Genomic DNA, 16,357 nt, shown 5'->3' on the forward strand with positions numbered 1-16,357 from the left:
TACTACGTTTCCACCACATCACCTAGAAATGTCATTAAGTTTGAACATTAGACCATCAGTCAGTAAACAAATAAACACATGTGCAATATTCTAGCCCAGACTACCGAATCTTTTTCTACATTACATAGTTTACAATGAAACACAAAGAAAGAAAATCTAACTCCTAAGACCCCATACATATATTTTAATGCACTTTAAAAGTCTGAAAACACAAATAACACTCAAAGATAAAGATTTTTAAAACTAACTGGATCGAAAATACAAGATATTTCTTTAAACCTTAATAACAAACTTTAACTCATTTACTACCTTTTTAAGTGTATAAGGCGACACTAGATTTCCTTCCCATTGACTTAGATCAAGAAACTGAGAATTATATTAAAACTGACCCAGTAAAAGCAGTTATAAAAAGAGGAAAAAAATCACATGCCAATGAATTTCTATTATTATGTTATTTTGCTTTTTAAAGCTCATTTTTTCCTTAAAAGCAGTTTAGCTATAAAGCTATCAGGTACCCTGCTCCAGGATGCAGACTGTCTTTTACATGTTTAAGATTACAGCAACAACACTGAGCCTTAATAGTGGGTCCCTGGGGCACATTTAAATCTTTAATAACAACAATTTTTCTTCTTTTCCTTAAGTATACCTATTTCCATTAAAAAGACTAACATATTGAGTATTATGTTACTGTAGTTCTTTGAAGGTAGATGATTCTGAATTCTCAGTTATTTATAAAATCGGGGGGAGGGGGGGACAGCCTTTTCTTTTAAAAAGTAAGGGAAAGGAGAAAAGGAAAATGTTTGTAGACATCTCATCTGACCATAAAAGCTCCCACAACTTTGACAACAGGCATGTTTATCAAGAGGCTCTAAAAAATAACACACTCAAAAATAAAGAACAAATAGGGAATTAAAGGCCCTTTGTCTACTGTAAAGGGACCAGTCAGCTTGGGTAAGAATGAAGAAGCTGGAATGAAATAAAGGTCCTATCATAACTCCCACACAGGCTACTGAAATGTAATAAAAAAAAAAAAATGATGAACATAAACTATCTGGTCTCATCCTCATCATTCAGCAGTGCTACAAGTGCATGCCTTTGGTCACAAGGGCAAGAACATGTAGATGACTCACTGGTAAACCAACCAGACTATAGAAAAACAAGGCTGTGCTCATATCAAACAACAGGTCAGTAATATCACACCTGAAAAGGTACAAATTTCCAAGTCAGATTTCTCCTCCCAGTAACAAAGAATGAAGAAGTCAAGTCACTGAGAATTAGAAAATTGTTTGCTCTTACTATATATTTTTAAAGACTTTTTTTTCTTCCTTGGGGGGCGGGGGGAGTTAGGTTCACAGAAAAATTGAGAGGGAAACTAAGTTCCCATATACACCGGTGTCTTCATACAGGCATAACTTCCCCCGTTATCAACTTCCTTCAACAAAGTAGTGCATCGTTACAACTAATGAACCTACACTGACACATTATAATCACCCGTAATTTACATTAGGGTTCATTTTTGGTGCCGTACACTCTACGGATTTAAACAAATATAGAATAACATGTATCCATCATTACAGTATTATAGTGTATTTTCACTGCCCTAAAAATCCTCTGTGCTCTACCTATTCATCCCTTACCTCCCAAATTCCGGCAACCATTGATCTCTTTACTGTCACCATGGTTTTTCTTTCCCAGAATGTCACATAGTTGGGATCATACAGTATGTAGTCTTTTCAGGCTGGCTTCTTTCACTTGAAGTGCCTTTAAAGTGTCTCTATGTCTTTTCATTGCTTTATAGCTCATTTGACTATGTTTTTTATAATTAAATTCTTCATGTAGGTACAAAATAAAAGTCAGCAAATATTTTAAGCTTCACGATATAATGCTATTCTGAGCCAGATAAGACCACATGAACTATAAAGTTAAAAGTTGTTGATATTTATGTATATTAAAATTTTTAAATAGCTTTAAGAACATTTGCTATATTTCAAATCAAGAAAAAAAATTACTAAGTACTTAGTATGTATAGAATACTGTAATAAGAAACTCATTTAACTCCTTTTTTTTTTTTTTTTTTAAGATGGAGATCTGGTGTCTATTTCTAAAATTCTTGTTTGGAAACCTAAATCACAGCTCTAAAACCATCAAACATCAATAGAATAATACATATTTTGAAAAGGAATATATATGCATAATGCAGCAGGATTTTATTGCTCAGAACTAGTACTACTCACTTAAATTAACAGAGATTTTATTTCTGTCAAGTTCTGTGAATTTCTAAATTTTGTTTTTTCCTAAATCAAGTTAGAGATTCCTCCCACATGAGAACTAGCTCAAGTCATGGAAAATTTTAGCCTTTAAGTTCATCCAGTTGGGGATTATCTGTGCCAACAAAAACCAAGCACAACAAAAAAAATTAACTTTCTTTTTAAGGCAGAAAACAATGCATTCATATTCTAAATCCCTGAACCAATATCTAACTTAAAAATAGCCAGATAGATTTTACTTAAATTGTTCAAAGAAATTTATTTTTCAGCCATAACCAAGGAACAAAAGTTCTATACCAACATCTACCACTACAAAAAAGAAAAAAAAAAATAAGTTTAATAAGTTAAAGTAGAAATTACATGATAAAGTCCAAAGAGAATCCAACTGTAATCATTACTATTATAACACCATACAGATTCCGGGATATCAAAGTAAGGGGGAAATTCTAAAAACTTGTGCCAGTTGAATTATGTGTATTTTCCAGATGCAAGTGGTAAGCACATAGTGCATGGAGTCACAAGATGCAACCATTCCTGTTTTTCAAAAGGCAGAGTAATATCAAGTATCATGTAGTTAAGTAAGATTTATCAGTAGTTAAGTACATTGGTATTATTTCTGATGGTAATTGTAATCCTTAATGACATTCTTTAAAGATACCTGAGGTTTTGAAACATAAAACTCAAAGCTTCTGTTTGAGAATGGCTCAGATGTCTTTTCTTCTTCTTCTTCTTTTTTTTTTTTTTTTTTTTTTTTTGTCTTCTTATGCTAAGGTGTTTATTTTTTCAGGAATCCAAAGAACTTGTATAGAAATTATCGTGGGAGGACAGATAGACACTTATTGCTGACCTATAAAGGAAACTTACTGTTTCTACTATGTCCATATTTATGGAGTCTATGACTGGCTGGGGCACCTTGTGCCCACAAAGCCAACCAAGGTCATGGGTTCAATCACCATGAGAGCCAATTCCCTTTGCTCTGTTCCATGGTCATAGTCTTTACCCTAAACCTTAGCCAAAGGCCACATAGAAGAATAACTAGGCCAGAGATCCTGGATGAATCAGCAAGATCCACTACAATGACTATAAAAATAACTCTAAAGTAAAACCCCTACTGACTACTGTCAAGATTTCATTCTTTATATGTTATTAAATTTGCCAATATGCAAAACAAAATCTTAATCACTGCCTACAAAGTTGGTATGCTGAAAGGACATACAAGTCTTTTGCCTTCTTTAATACAAAAGCAACAATGGTAATGAGTATTATTCCTTAAAATGCCATTGCTTTTACTGGAATGGAGTTTATTTTTATGCAATCTTTTACTTAATAAAAATCTTGCAAGTAAAGTTAAATGTGAGCCCAACAAGTGCACTTTCCAGGATTTCCTTCAAAATCCAAAAGCAAAAGCTCTTAGTGGAGGGTCTGTTTTTATCTGAGTAGTTTCCTCTCAAAAAAGAGACTCACAGTTTTATTAGAAATCCCAGAGCGATACGACACTTCATTTGACTTTCTAATTACAGGACCACTGAGTTAGAATTGTTGACAAACAGAAGATCACAGATAATTATAAAAATTTAATTTAAAATCTCTCAAGTTTTATTTGTATTTGAGCAGAATGCCCTGTAAATATACAACATCTTTCACTGTTTACAGTTAGAGGATGTTATTTTATGCTTCTGGATTTTTTTTTTTTTTACCATTTTCTAATCAAAATAAAACAGTACCAAGTCAATGAATAAGTCTATCTGTAGCAGAGTGGTCTCTGTTTACACAATATCACTATGCACTCAGTAGCTGCCCAATAAATATTAATTGATAATGATGGAAAAGGGCTTTATAAACAGATGGTCTAGGATAGATTCACTGAAAATGTAGACAGAAACATTACACTCCTCAAGAAAAGCACAAAGTAGAAATTAAACAAGTCCTGCACTCAGAAAATCTCAGTCTATTGTCAGGCAGCTGTTCAGTCAACAAAAGCACAGATATTTTTCATCATCATAGCATTAGCGGCATTAAATGTCTATTTGCATATGGTGCTACAGAGGGACTCGCAGAGATCCATGATAGCCTTGTTTGTTACAGTTTATGATGACAATATTGGCAACAACAAATAAGTACACATAGCAAAATAAATGTGATTAAACAATATTTTAAGATGTAGTCATATATGGTACGAACATAAAATGTGTCAGACTTAAATGTAACTCACAGCAGCAATAAGAGTATTTATTTATAATGCAAACCACAACTATTTCCAAACAGAATGTGAGGTGCTTTACAAGAACATCTATACATATGCTTAAATAACAGGTGAAATAAAGAAAGGAGGGTGTCTGGGGGGCTCAGTAGACATCAGCTCAGGTCATGATCTCACAGTTTATGGGTTCAGCCATGAATCCAGCTCTGCACTGACAGCTCAGGTTGGAGCCTACTTTGGATTCTGTGTCTCACCTATCCTTCTATGCCTCTCCTCCAGTTGTACTCTCTTTCTCTTTCTCAAAAATAAATTTTAAAAACTTAAAAAAGAAATGAGCCAGAGACCATAATGGCCATTTTGGAGAAAATAAGAAACGGCTCTTTAAGAACCTAGAGGGCAAATGATCAGGGGAAAAAAAAAAAAAAGAAAGAAAAAAGAAAAAAAGAGGATCAAAAAAATCACAAGAGGGCTAACTTCAATGAGAGTAGAAATGAGGAAGCTACAAGCAAATTGATCAGTCCAGGAAAATATATGGAAGAATACACCTCGTTCAAGGACATGTGAATAATAAGAAAATATGTTATCTACATTGGAGGATTTGGAAGAAAGGTCACTGAAAACGGAGAGGTAAAGGGAGACAGAAAGCACATTATAAACATTTAATAATTAATAGTCTTAGGTAATATTTTCTTAATAAAGTAAAAGGCCTAAGAATAGATGACATAAGTGTTAATTATACAGAAATGAGACTTTAAGAATTTCAGGACAACTTATATCTATACATCATCTCATAAAACTGCATCCTTCAAAGGAATCCAAAGGCCTTTGCTGGTATGTTAACAGTTAACATATTACTTCTCCTATGATGTAGAAAATATTTCTACCCTATCAACTTTTGTGTTATCAACATTAAATAGTAGGCTTCTGAAATATATCATCAAATCTGGAATATTCTTTAATCTGACCAGCTATCACTATCAGTATTTCCCAATAAAAGAAAGGGAATATGGCTTGTGCAAGCTGTCTATAATATCCATGGGAAGTTTACTCTGTTAATAGAAATTCAAGTACTGAGTGAGTACAAGGTTGAAAGAGACAACATAAAAGATCTCTTCCAGCTTCTCTTCTACAAGGAGTTTTGGGGGAAAAGATATTTTCCACAGAAAAGATGTTAAAAGTGTTTTAGTGTCATGTGAAATGATCAAAGCCTAATAAAACAGACTTATAGGTTAAATCAGCAGGGAGGGGTGCAGGAGGCAAAGAGGTAAATCAAGAAAAAGACTAAGGAAGAAAACTGGAGAACATGATATATCTTGGACTTGCACATTTCAAGCTGTGCCAAATAGTGTTCAACCAGCTTTGAAAGACAAATCCCATAATAGACCATCATTCTTTTCCATCTATTTCCTTTTTAACAGCATGGTAACATTAATGGTTCTTTCACAACCTTACAGAAAAGTGTTTACTTTATCCTTGCAAAAACATTAGTAATCCACAGGTAACAAACATAAAAGAGAGAAGAAAATAATTAACATGTCACAAAATGAGAGAGAACAATTTTGAAATCAAAACTATAGTGAGTCAGAATTTAAATAAGAATTTCAGCCACAGATTGGTAAAGTGCTTATCATGTAGCAATAAGCAATGGGGCAGAATCACACTCATAAAAGAAATGCCTACAGTGTTCTGAAAACACAAAGTCTCAGCAAAAATGCCACTTCTTCCACCCAAATTTTCCCAAAGGATCAAGAACAGGGAATTATTTCCCCTCTGAGCACTCTGAAGCCCATTTCAAAGCTTAAATAACACCCTCAGTGAATTAGATGTTAACATTTCTTTCTCAACTAAAATGGGAGCCCTTAAAAGTGAAGACAGCATTGTAAGTACCATGAAATCCCTAGTCCCCAGCACAGTACCTGGTATATATAGTAAGTACATGAAGGTATGTGCTGATGAATATTTTACTATATACAATTCTGACTACATAGTAGACAACATTTATTCATTCCTTTCTTTAAGAAACACTTTTTTGGGGCCTTATTCCATGTCAGCCACTGCTCTAGGAACTATAGATACAGCAACGATCAAAACTGTGCCTGCATTTTGCTCAGAGGACAGACAGATGACAGGTAATGAAAAGTGCTATCAAGAAAAAGTACGACAACATAAGGGCCTCAAGAGTGAGGAAAGGGTATTTTATCTAGGATAGTTAATAAGGCCTTGCTGAAGTAGGGCTCTGAATGACATAAGGGTAAACAACGAAACTGCTTTCAGAGTTGAAAATTCCTGGCTCTGGAAATGGAAAGTGCAAATGTCCAAGAGCAGGAGGGTGCCTGGCTGTGGAAAAGCAACAGTGTCGTTGGCCTACAGTGGACACGAAGAATGACACAGAATTAGGGTGAGGGGGCATGTAGAAACCCTATCAGAGGGGTCTTGTAGGTTGAGGACTTCACATTTCATTCTGAGGATGATAAATAAACCATTGAAGGGTTCAGAGAGAATGACATGGCACTATCTGATTCTGTGGGGAAAAGACTGTAAGAAGCTAAGAATGGAAACAAGGGGGCTTCTACACCAGCCCAAGCAGGAGAAAACAGAGACAAGAGGATAGATGAAAGTATAGTAGTAGAGGAGATGAGCAGTTACCAATTCAGAATGTACTTTTTAAAATAGAATTTAAATTAGACAGAATTTAATGATGGACTAGATGCGAAAGATGAGAGAAATGCAAAGGAAGGGACAGAAAAGAACCACATAAAAATTTTTAAATATAAAATTAAAATTGTTTTTGTTGTCAAGATGAGGATCCATCTTTGTAAGAAGAAATCAATCATAGGAGCTACTTACTAGGACAAATCACACAAAAAGATGTAATTTAGCACCTTCTGTACAAGTTCCCAGGTCAGGAGAGGAAAGAACAGGAAATGGAGCTCCAGCAACCCACGTCTGCCCAAGTCTTTGTGGCTCTGAATCACAGCACTCCTCTAACAGGATTCCCATCCAAGACTGACAGTGGATAACAATGCTTCAGGATCTCAATCTCAGATAAAAATATGAAATCACACAACTTTTCCTCACTGCCATACAAGGCCCATCAAATGACTACATAATAAAGTTAGAGGTGTAAATACTGTTCTAACTTGGCCATAAGATGGACAAAGATATATTAGGAAACTCTAAGCAGATTCCCATTTCTTGGGCAATAAATAATGAATACCACAGCTTCAGTATTTACAAAAAGAAAAAAGGATCACGAGTACTCAATACAAATGTAAATTAACTAGGAATGCAATGAGTCATAATAGAGCTATAAAAAATGCTTTTCTGCCAGGTAAAGAAACACAAACAAACAAGATTACACAGAGGAAAGATCAAACAGCATTAGAACACCAGTGGAAAATGACTGTAACTAGGTTGGGTAGACAACAGATTGCAAAGGCAGTGATTATTAAGGAAACGAAAACAATAATTAGGAGAAAGTTTGGATCTATAGAAGATAAAAATTTAGAGAAAGTGCATCTTTGGCACATTTCTATATATATTAGATACATGAACCATGGAAAAGGGCACGAGAATACATGATTCCAGTGGAATAACTCTCATATCAAATTACAGTCTCTCATTGTTTTACTAGAAGTAAAAAGACTTTTTCCACATAGGGACGGAGTGAGAGAGGGAAAAACTGTAACCCTAAATGGGAAGCATGAAAGAAACTCCAACAAAAGGCATAGAAATGATAGTTTTAGTGGTAAATATAACAGATGTCTTAATATATAATACTCAATGCATCATATTTTATTTTTCAACAGTAAAAAGCAACACTGTTTCAAATGTAAATTTTCAAATAACAAAAGTTAAATAATTACATTATTTTTCAGTTGTACTGTCTGTGCCAAGTATACTTTCAGGGAGTCCTAATAGTAGAGATACATGTATTATAATCATTTTCCAAGAAAGTTTAGCAACTTTAACGAAGGATGCCTGCTTGGTCACAATTGATGGTTCAATACTGACGACTAGTGGTCAAAAACATGCAGTAATTTCCCATTTTTGAGTATCCTCCTAAGACTTTTATCATCTACATTTGAAACATTTAGTGTAAATTATGTGAAAAACCTATATTGAAAGAACTTTCAAAAGTTCTGAAAATTAAAAAGAAAAATAATGTATCTCTTTTCTGTCCATTATTTGTTATGTTCCCAAATCAAAGCCAATCAGCCTCTGGTAGTGACCCCAAATGGGAACAACTCCATGAAGAATCAGTTCATTCATATCCACACAGCCAAATCAACACTGTTTCAGAAATCTGTAACTAATATTTTAAAGTCTTAATTTCAGAATTCATGTATCTGAGCAGTTCTAGTCTAATTTTTTTTTTTCTAATTTTGTCGGTTTTACATTAAGAAACCAGTAACCTAGCTGTCCTAAGTTCTCAACACAATTTGAAAAACAGTAAACCACCATATCAACATACTCTAAAAAGTGAGAATTTAATTGTGATGGTTTGAATTCTTGAAGAATGTTTGTGAGATTCCAGTTAAATCACTTAGACTATTATATATTCAACTTCAAAGAAGTTAAAATCTGTTAGCATTTACTTTGTTCTCTGCAGAAATAAGAGCAGTGGGAAAATACAATGTAGACAAACCTGAAAGGGAAAAAAAAAGTTTTTTTAACCAAGTGTGCTACATATAGCTAAACGGTCACTCCTGTGTGAAAACAACGGTCATTCCTTCAACAAGTACTCATGGAATGACTGCTGTGGGGAACACACAGCACTACACGCCCCGGAAAACAGGCGTGATGGACAAAGTTCCTGCTAACAGAGTTCCCGTTTTAGTGGTGGAGACATACCATAATATAAGTAAACAAATATACAACTACAGGTGGTTTTTCAGTGCTATGAAAAGCTCAAGTAATTTGATAAAAAAGAAAAAAACTGGGGCAGAAAAGAGCTTTTTTAGAAAAGAGAGGGAAGGAGGGAACAGAGCCTCCTGAAGAGGAGACAACGATGAAACCTCAAGGATGAGAAGAGAGAAGTTTGCTGAGGGTCAGAAGAAAAATGTTCTGATAAGACACTGAGAGGACATCACTATGCTTAGAGCACAGATTTCTTAGAATAATTTGTAGTTATAGATGTAATGTTTAAAATTTGAGAATAACCATCTAAAAAATAGAAATATAATCTACAGCTTTAGAGCCAGAAGTATTAGAATGAATATACATTTCAATCCAGTACCAAACAAAAAAGAAGGGGGAGGGAAAGGAAAGGAAAGGGAAAGGGAAAGGGAAAGGGAAAGGGAAAGGGAAAGGGAAAGGGAAAGGGAAAGGAAAGGAATATGTTTAAAAAAACATAAAATGATTTAAAAAAATTTCCAAATGCATCAATTAATCATAAGTGTAAACTGACTAATCCAGCCATCAAAAACAAAAACAAAAAAAGAACAGCATATCAAAACATATGGTAATTTCTTGAATTTTCAGTATTAATTTGAAAACCAGATCAACTAATATTTCTAACTTGCAAGTCTAAAAAATGAAACAATTATCCTAAAAAATTAAACAAAAAAGTTTGAAAAAAGTAATAGAGTTAAAACAGAAGTGATGGAGTAGTAAAGCTAGTCAAAATGAAAACTAATAATCATAATATCTAGCAAGACTAATAATGAAAAAGGAAAAAGGAATAACTAAATAACACTAAAGCAAAAGAGTAACAGCTTCAGAGAAAGATTTAAAAATAATAAATCAGAGCTATGATTGCTTTTTTTTTTAAGTTTATTTATTTTGAGAGAGAGAAAGAGAGTCCATGTGGGAGCTGGGGAGGGGCAGAGTGAGAGTGAGAGTGAGAGTGAGAGAGTGAGAGTGAGAGTGAGAGTGAGAGTGAGAGTGAGAGTGAGAGAGAGAGAGAGAGAGAGAGAGAGAGAGAATCTCCAGCAGGCTCCACAGTCAGTATACAGCCCAACTCAGTGCTCAAACTCATGACCTGAGCCAAAACGAAGGGTTAGACACTTAACCGACTGAGCCACCCAGGTGCCCCCTATGATTGCTTTTTAAAATTAATTTCAAAATACAGACAAAATGGATAACATATAAAATCATGAATTACCAAACTGACTTAACAAGTAAAAAGGCTATATAAACCAAGAAAGAAAGAAAGAAAGAAAGAAAGAAAGAAAGAAAGAAAGAAAGAAAGAAAGAGGAAGAAATAGAAAGAAAGGAAGAAATTGAAAACCTCAGGCAACCAAAAAAATAACAGGTATAAATGGTTTTATGGGTGAGTTTCAACAAACATTCAAGAAATAGACAATCTCTCTCTTAAACAGAGCCAGGAAATAGAAAAAGAAGGAATCTACCAAATTCATTTTATGAGGTTAATGTAACCTTGCTTCCAAATCCAAGAAGACAAGTACAAAGAAAATTATAAGCCCTCAATCATAAACATAAAGATAAAAATCCTAAGAAAATGCTAGCAAATTAACTCAGCAATGTATAAGAATCAACACATTTTGACCAAATAAACAAGTGCTAGGAGGGGTCAAAATTCATTGATAACATTCACATTTCAATATCAAAAGAGAAATACAGCAAGCAGCAAGAGTATTTAATAAATTCCACAACACATTATGATTTTTAAGAAACAAACAAACAAAAAACTTCTTGAAAACCTATGAATAGAAGGCAATGTTCTTAATCTGATAAAGGACAGCACTGGAAAAAAAAAAACAAAAAACAGAAGCAAACAATACGAAACACTTTAACACTTTGGAAGCATTCCTATAAAAATAGGAACAAAGCAAAAATTCTTGCTATCTTTGTTTCTATTCAATATTGCACTTGAGTTTCTAGCCAGTGCAATAAAGCAATGACAAAAAAAAATGAATAATAAAGTTAGAGACTAAACTGCCTTTCATTTTATATATGATTATCTACACAAAATATAGTACATGATAGTAATACATGAAGGTTGCTAACAAATTAGAAAATAAGATCATTAAGCAAAAGCGTTGCATACAAAAGCCACATATAAAACCAACTGTACTCCTACATATTCTAAATAACCAATCAGAGATGCAATAAAAGAAAATATTCCATTCACAATAGAAAGGAAAACCCTAAGATACCTTGGAATAACTCTAACAAAAATGTATAAGACCTTTCTATAAAATTATAAAACATTACTGAAGAATATTAGAAAATACTTCTCCAAATTAATCTATATATTCAGTGCAATTACAATCAAAATGCCAGCAGTATTTTTCATGGAACATGACAAGAGATTTTCATTATCATTTACCAAGATATAATGAAAGCTATAATAATGAAGACAAAATGCTATCAGTTCGGGGATAGACAAACAGATCAATACAAAAGTATATAGAACCAGACAGACACCATGGGGAACTAGATATATAACAGAAGTAGCATTTAAATCAGGGGGGAAAGAACAAATTATTCAAAAATGATGTTGAGGCAACTCATTAGTCACATAAAAAACAACACAGATTCCTTCCTCCTGTCATTAAAAAAGTAAAATTCCTGAGGGAAAACACAAGCAATCCAGTATTTCCAAATGAGCAGTGATAAGCCAGCTATCTGTACGGGCACAAATGCAAACTGCCGACAAATATGTGAAAAGATGTTCAAGTTCACTAATAGGGAAATGCAAATAAACATAAAAATGAGTTAATGCTTTATACCCAGGAGCCTGGCAAATATTAAAGAGAATGGAGAGAAAAGGGCCATTCTCAACCATTTCATGAACAGAAATGTAAAAGGTTGGAACCTTCTGAAAAAATAATCTTATAACCTCTATTATGATAAAAATCCAACCGTGGTAATAAAAGATTAAGTTTGAACCACATCAGCTAGTTCAAGGAATTTCCAGGAAGTACTGGTGGGAGGAAAAAGCAAAATGCAGAATGTACATATATATAATGTGATCTCATTTTATCAAGATAAAATATACAAAAAATCCTATACATGCAAAGGTGTAATATGGTCCACAGATGTCTGTCTAGGACAATTAAGAGCAATAATTAGGGAAAATATAAAGGGATCTCTTCCACATGTTTACACTGGTTCCTTTTTTTTAGTGAGTAGGATTAATGGTTGATAACGAGAGAACACATAAGAGATAGGGGAATGAGCCAAACAAATAAATAAAGCTACATTAAAAAGAATGCATGAGCATTTATGATATGATCACATCAGTTATACATTTATTAAATGTGGTTACTTTCCATATTTAATAACATATTTATACAAAATACTAATAAAATATTTAATAAATATGTTAATAAATGTTTAATATTTAATAAAAATAGTAATAGGAATAGTAATTAGTAATGACCTGAGACAAAAAAACCTCATGTGAAATATATCACTAGAAGCTGAATAGTGAGGAGAAAAAAGCCATGTCTGTAAAAGGAGAAAAATAGTTGATGGGATTTGGGTTTATTGAATAAAAACCATGGCTTAAAATAAGGCTCAGATTTATCCCACACAAACAGCTCCACTCCATAAAGAATACACACTAGAGCAAGAATTTTTGAATTTCCCCCAGCTACACACATTTTCCTACAGAATAGTACACGTGTAGTTGTGCTTTTGTGATACTCAGTGCTCTCAGGCCCTTGGCAGTCTGAAGGCCCCAAATGTCACCCTTACTGTGTTATTCTCTGCTTACCACATCCCCCCCCCCACCCCGGTCACCTGGGCCTGAAAAGGACTGCATTCTAGAACTGATGTCCCAGGGACTGGGAAAATACAGTACATCTTCTGAGCTTTCCACGGAACTTGTATTTTACATTCCTGTTTGCTTGTAAGTTCTACTGGTCTTTCTCAAAGCCCAAGAAGGCTACTGGGATGGTCAAAGTCAGGATGATTTAACCGACATTTATATAAAAGGCATCTAATAACATTAATGGGGTAAGGGAAGTGTGTACTAAGAAATAAACATGTGAAAATGTGGGGGCACAGACTATGCCAACATGAGAGGATAAAGTGCCACGCAAAAGTTATGCAATTCAGCCCTAGAAAGATAAGTGAAGGGGAGTTCAAAATCAACCAGCCTTAGAAAGGCCCCTGTGGCTCCAAACCGGAGTAGGGGAGCCTTGAAAGTAAAGGGTTAATGAGGGGCACGTTAGAACATTTGCCTGACTAGGTTCTCCTCTGAATTGACACAGAAGTCTCAAGGGAGATGCTAAAGCTATTAAAAGGACATTAAGAAAACATTCTTGGCTTCCTTAGAAGCTTCTCCCTTAATGAGTTCAAACTAAATACATTTATAAATTGTACCCAAGGCTTTTCTTAGGTGAAGTATCCATATTACTCAGCATCTCTGGAGCCACAATGACATTTCTGGGAAGGAACAAACAGCTATTTCTTCATTAGTTTTTCACAATTGGTACGAATGCCAAAAGATGAAGAAAAATATTGAAAAAAAATCTATCAATCACTTTAATTTTTCTGTACATGACTTTAATGTTGCTGATGAGGCTCACATAATCTGGTTTCCCATAGACAGACAGACTGAAAAACCACTGAGCTGGACTCCCATCTTACACTAACAATTCCCCACTAATCTTCACCATCTTCAATTAAGATTCCATCCTTTACCTTCCCCCACAGGCTTCTCCACAAAGCACCTTTAAACCTTGAAGCACCTGATTCCCCCAAGATCATCAGCAAGCATGGAATATTACTGGTGGGGTAAGTGGGAGAGCTAGCACTTTAATATTCTACGAAAAGATCTGAGAAGCATTTACAAATATGCACCCAGCATTTGTCTCATGTATTTTGTTTTAAGTAATTCAAATGAAGATGGAGAAATAACAATCAATTTACAAGAAACAGCTAGGAAAAAAAAAAAACAAGTCAGGAATTCCCAAGATGCCATAGCCAAGAGTTAGAAATTTTATCTAGGATCTTATGTTATTTTGGGGCCTGCAAAAAAGAAAAAGCTTTGACTTGAGCTTACTTCTAAAGACCTCATTTGTGACCCTAACACTCACCATGCCAACCCCACTCCACTATATTTAACTAATCAAAGTTAGCTTACTAAGAGTTTGTAATATGATAAACATTAAACAAATATTTTATTGTTTGCATACTGGTTTGACAAGGAAAGACCGAGGGTTATAGGCTGAACAATATTTGAATTTGATTAATAAAAGTTCAGAGTACTAGAATAACCATTCAAAATTTTAAAAAGATATATAAAAAGAATATTTACTGCACAATATGAAATATTCACCTCTCTAAAAAGGCCTCTACTGAGATCCCAAAACAACATAGTTTAAAATATGAAGTCTGAAGACCAGTGAAGGTCCTTACCAAGTTAAGAAAAACTGACATTCATGTGACATCAGTAGCACATGAGTAGCTGACACTTAATAAAGGGAGTAGATTCCAGAGTGTCCACAGCTCACATGTTTAGACCAGGAGAGGGAAAAACACACATACACATTAAAAAGTGAACAATTCCTTCTTAAGACCTCTAAACAAGAAGAGGAGAGTGCCGTTCTCAATCTATTTCCAATGATTAATACTGTGTTTTTCATTAAATGGGAATAAAGTTCTAAGGACCTCATTAGATCACTAAAAAGAAGCAGGTTTTAACCAAAACTACATATTGCCTCGCTGTAATATGACATTATACCTAGAAATCTCTGACATCCTGGAATTTTTAATGAATACTCCTAATCTCTTAACAATTTTTAAATGTCATAATATTCACCAAGATTGAATTATACATTTTAAGGAGGCAGAAGAGCACAGTGGCTAAAATCAGGCCTCCTTACTCACCTATACTTTCATTTTCTCACCACAGCCAGAAACAAAATATATCAATTACTATGATCGTACAGTACAGGTATTTGCAAAAGTGTTTTTTAATATTGAACAAAAAGCAAAGTGTTTCCTCTCCTTAAACATGACCTTTCCAGAACAGCCTAAGCCACTTAACTTGGGAGTAGGAAAACGTATCAGCCTAAATTAATCCTTTCCAGCTTCCACTGCATTGTTTAATCCAAAACCACCTTTTAAAAGCATATAGGTCACCACTTAAAGTGACAAAATATGAAATTAAACATTTCTCATCAATAGTGATCCTCTATTGTATTGTCAGAGATGGAATTCCAAATCACAACTCAAGCTTTTAGTCAAATTGACAATTACAATGCAAATATTCAGGCTCTGGTTTCTCAAGAATAGGGGTGGGAAGCAATCTTCCTCTCCTTCTTTCTTTGTAATTTTGTGCATTCTGCAAAGAAAGAGGAAAATAAGTACAGAAAATTTCTCTAATTTTCTCTTGTAAAAAAGAACAATTGTCTCTTCAGTACTATTCTTAAGCTCACCAGATGCAATTTGCTTTGAGAACAAATGTATAAAAATCAAGGTTTTAAAAAAAAGGCTACCCACATGCTGTATCTAATTATTCAACAAAGTATCCTCTTCAAAGTAATTACCAACTAACAAGGGTATGCCTCCTTTTGTGAAACGGAGAAAAACGGAACTTTAGAAAACAAAAGTAGATTTTTCTGTCAGCTTACATTATAATTTAAGGTTGCACTTTTTGCTCCTAATTTTCAATTGGCAGTGTCACCTAATACTTAGGAAAAAAATTTAATCCATCAATTTATAAGGGTTAGTGATGTTCATGCACACATAAGTGCATTTGTAGAACACCATTTTTAGAGAAAACCATTTTGTAAAGAAGAAAGAAATCATTTTTTTTAATTTTTAAGTTTTCTTGTTTTAATTTTTTATACTTTATGTATAGATCTAAGACACATTTAAAGGGAATTTCAACAAATTAATTTTCTACAATGATAGTAATAAAACATCACTAATGTAATATAGTGAGAATTCACAAATCTACACCAACATT

The 16,357-nt window shown here is 34.0% G+C and overlaps 1 protein-coding gene across 3 annotated transcripts in view; it reads right to left on the reverse strand.

Annotated features, from left to right (window-relative positions):
- CEP128 (centrosomal protein 128) overlaps positions 1-16,357 on the reverse strand; it is a 382,829-nt gene that overhangs the window by 305,166 nt on the left and 61,306 nt on the right. The window lies entirely within an intron of this gene.

Source organism: Lynx canadensis, chromosome B3 (assembly GCF_007474595.2).
Source record: "Lynx canadensis isolate LIC74 chromosome B3, mLynCan4.pri.v2, whole genome shotgun sequence".
NCBI lineage: Eukaryota > Metazoa > Chordata > Mammalia > Carnivora > Felidae > Lynx > Lynx canadensis.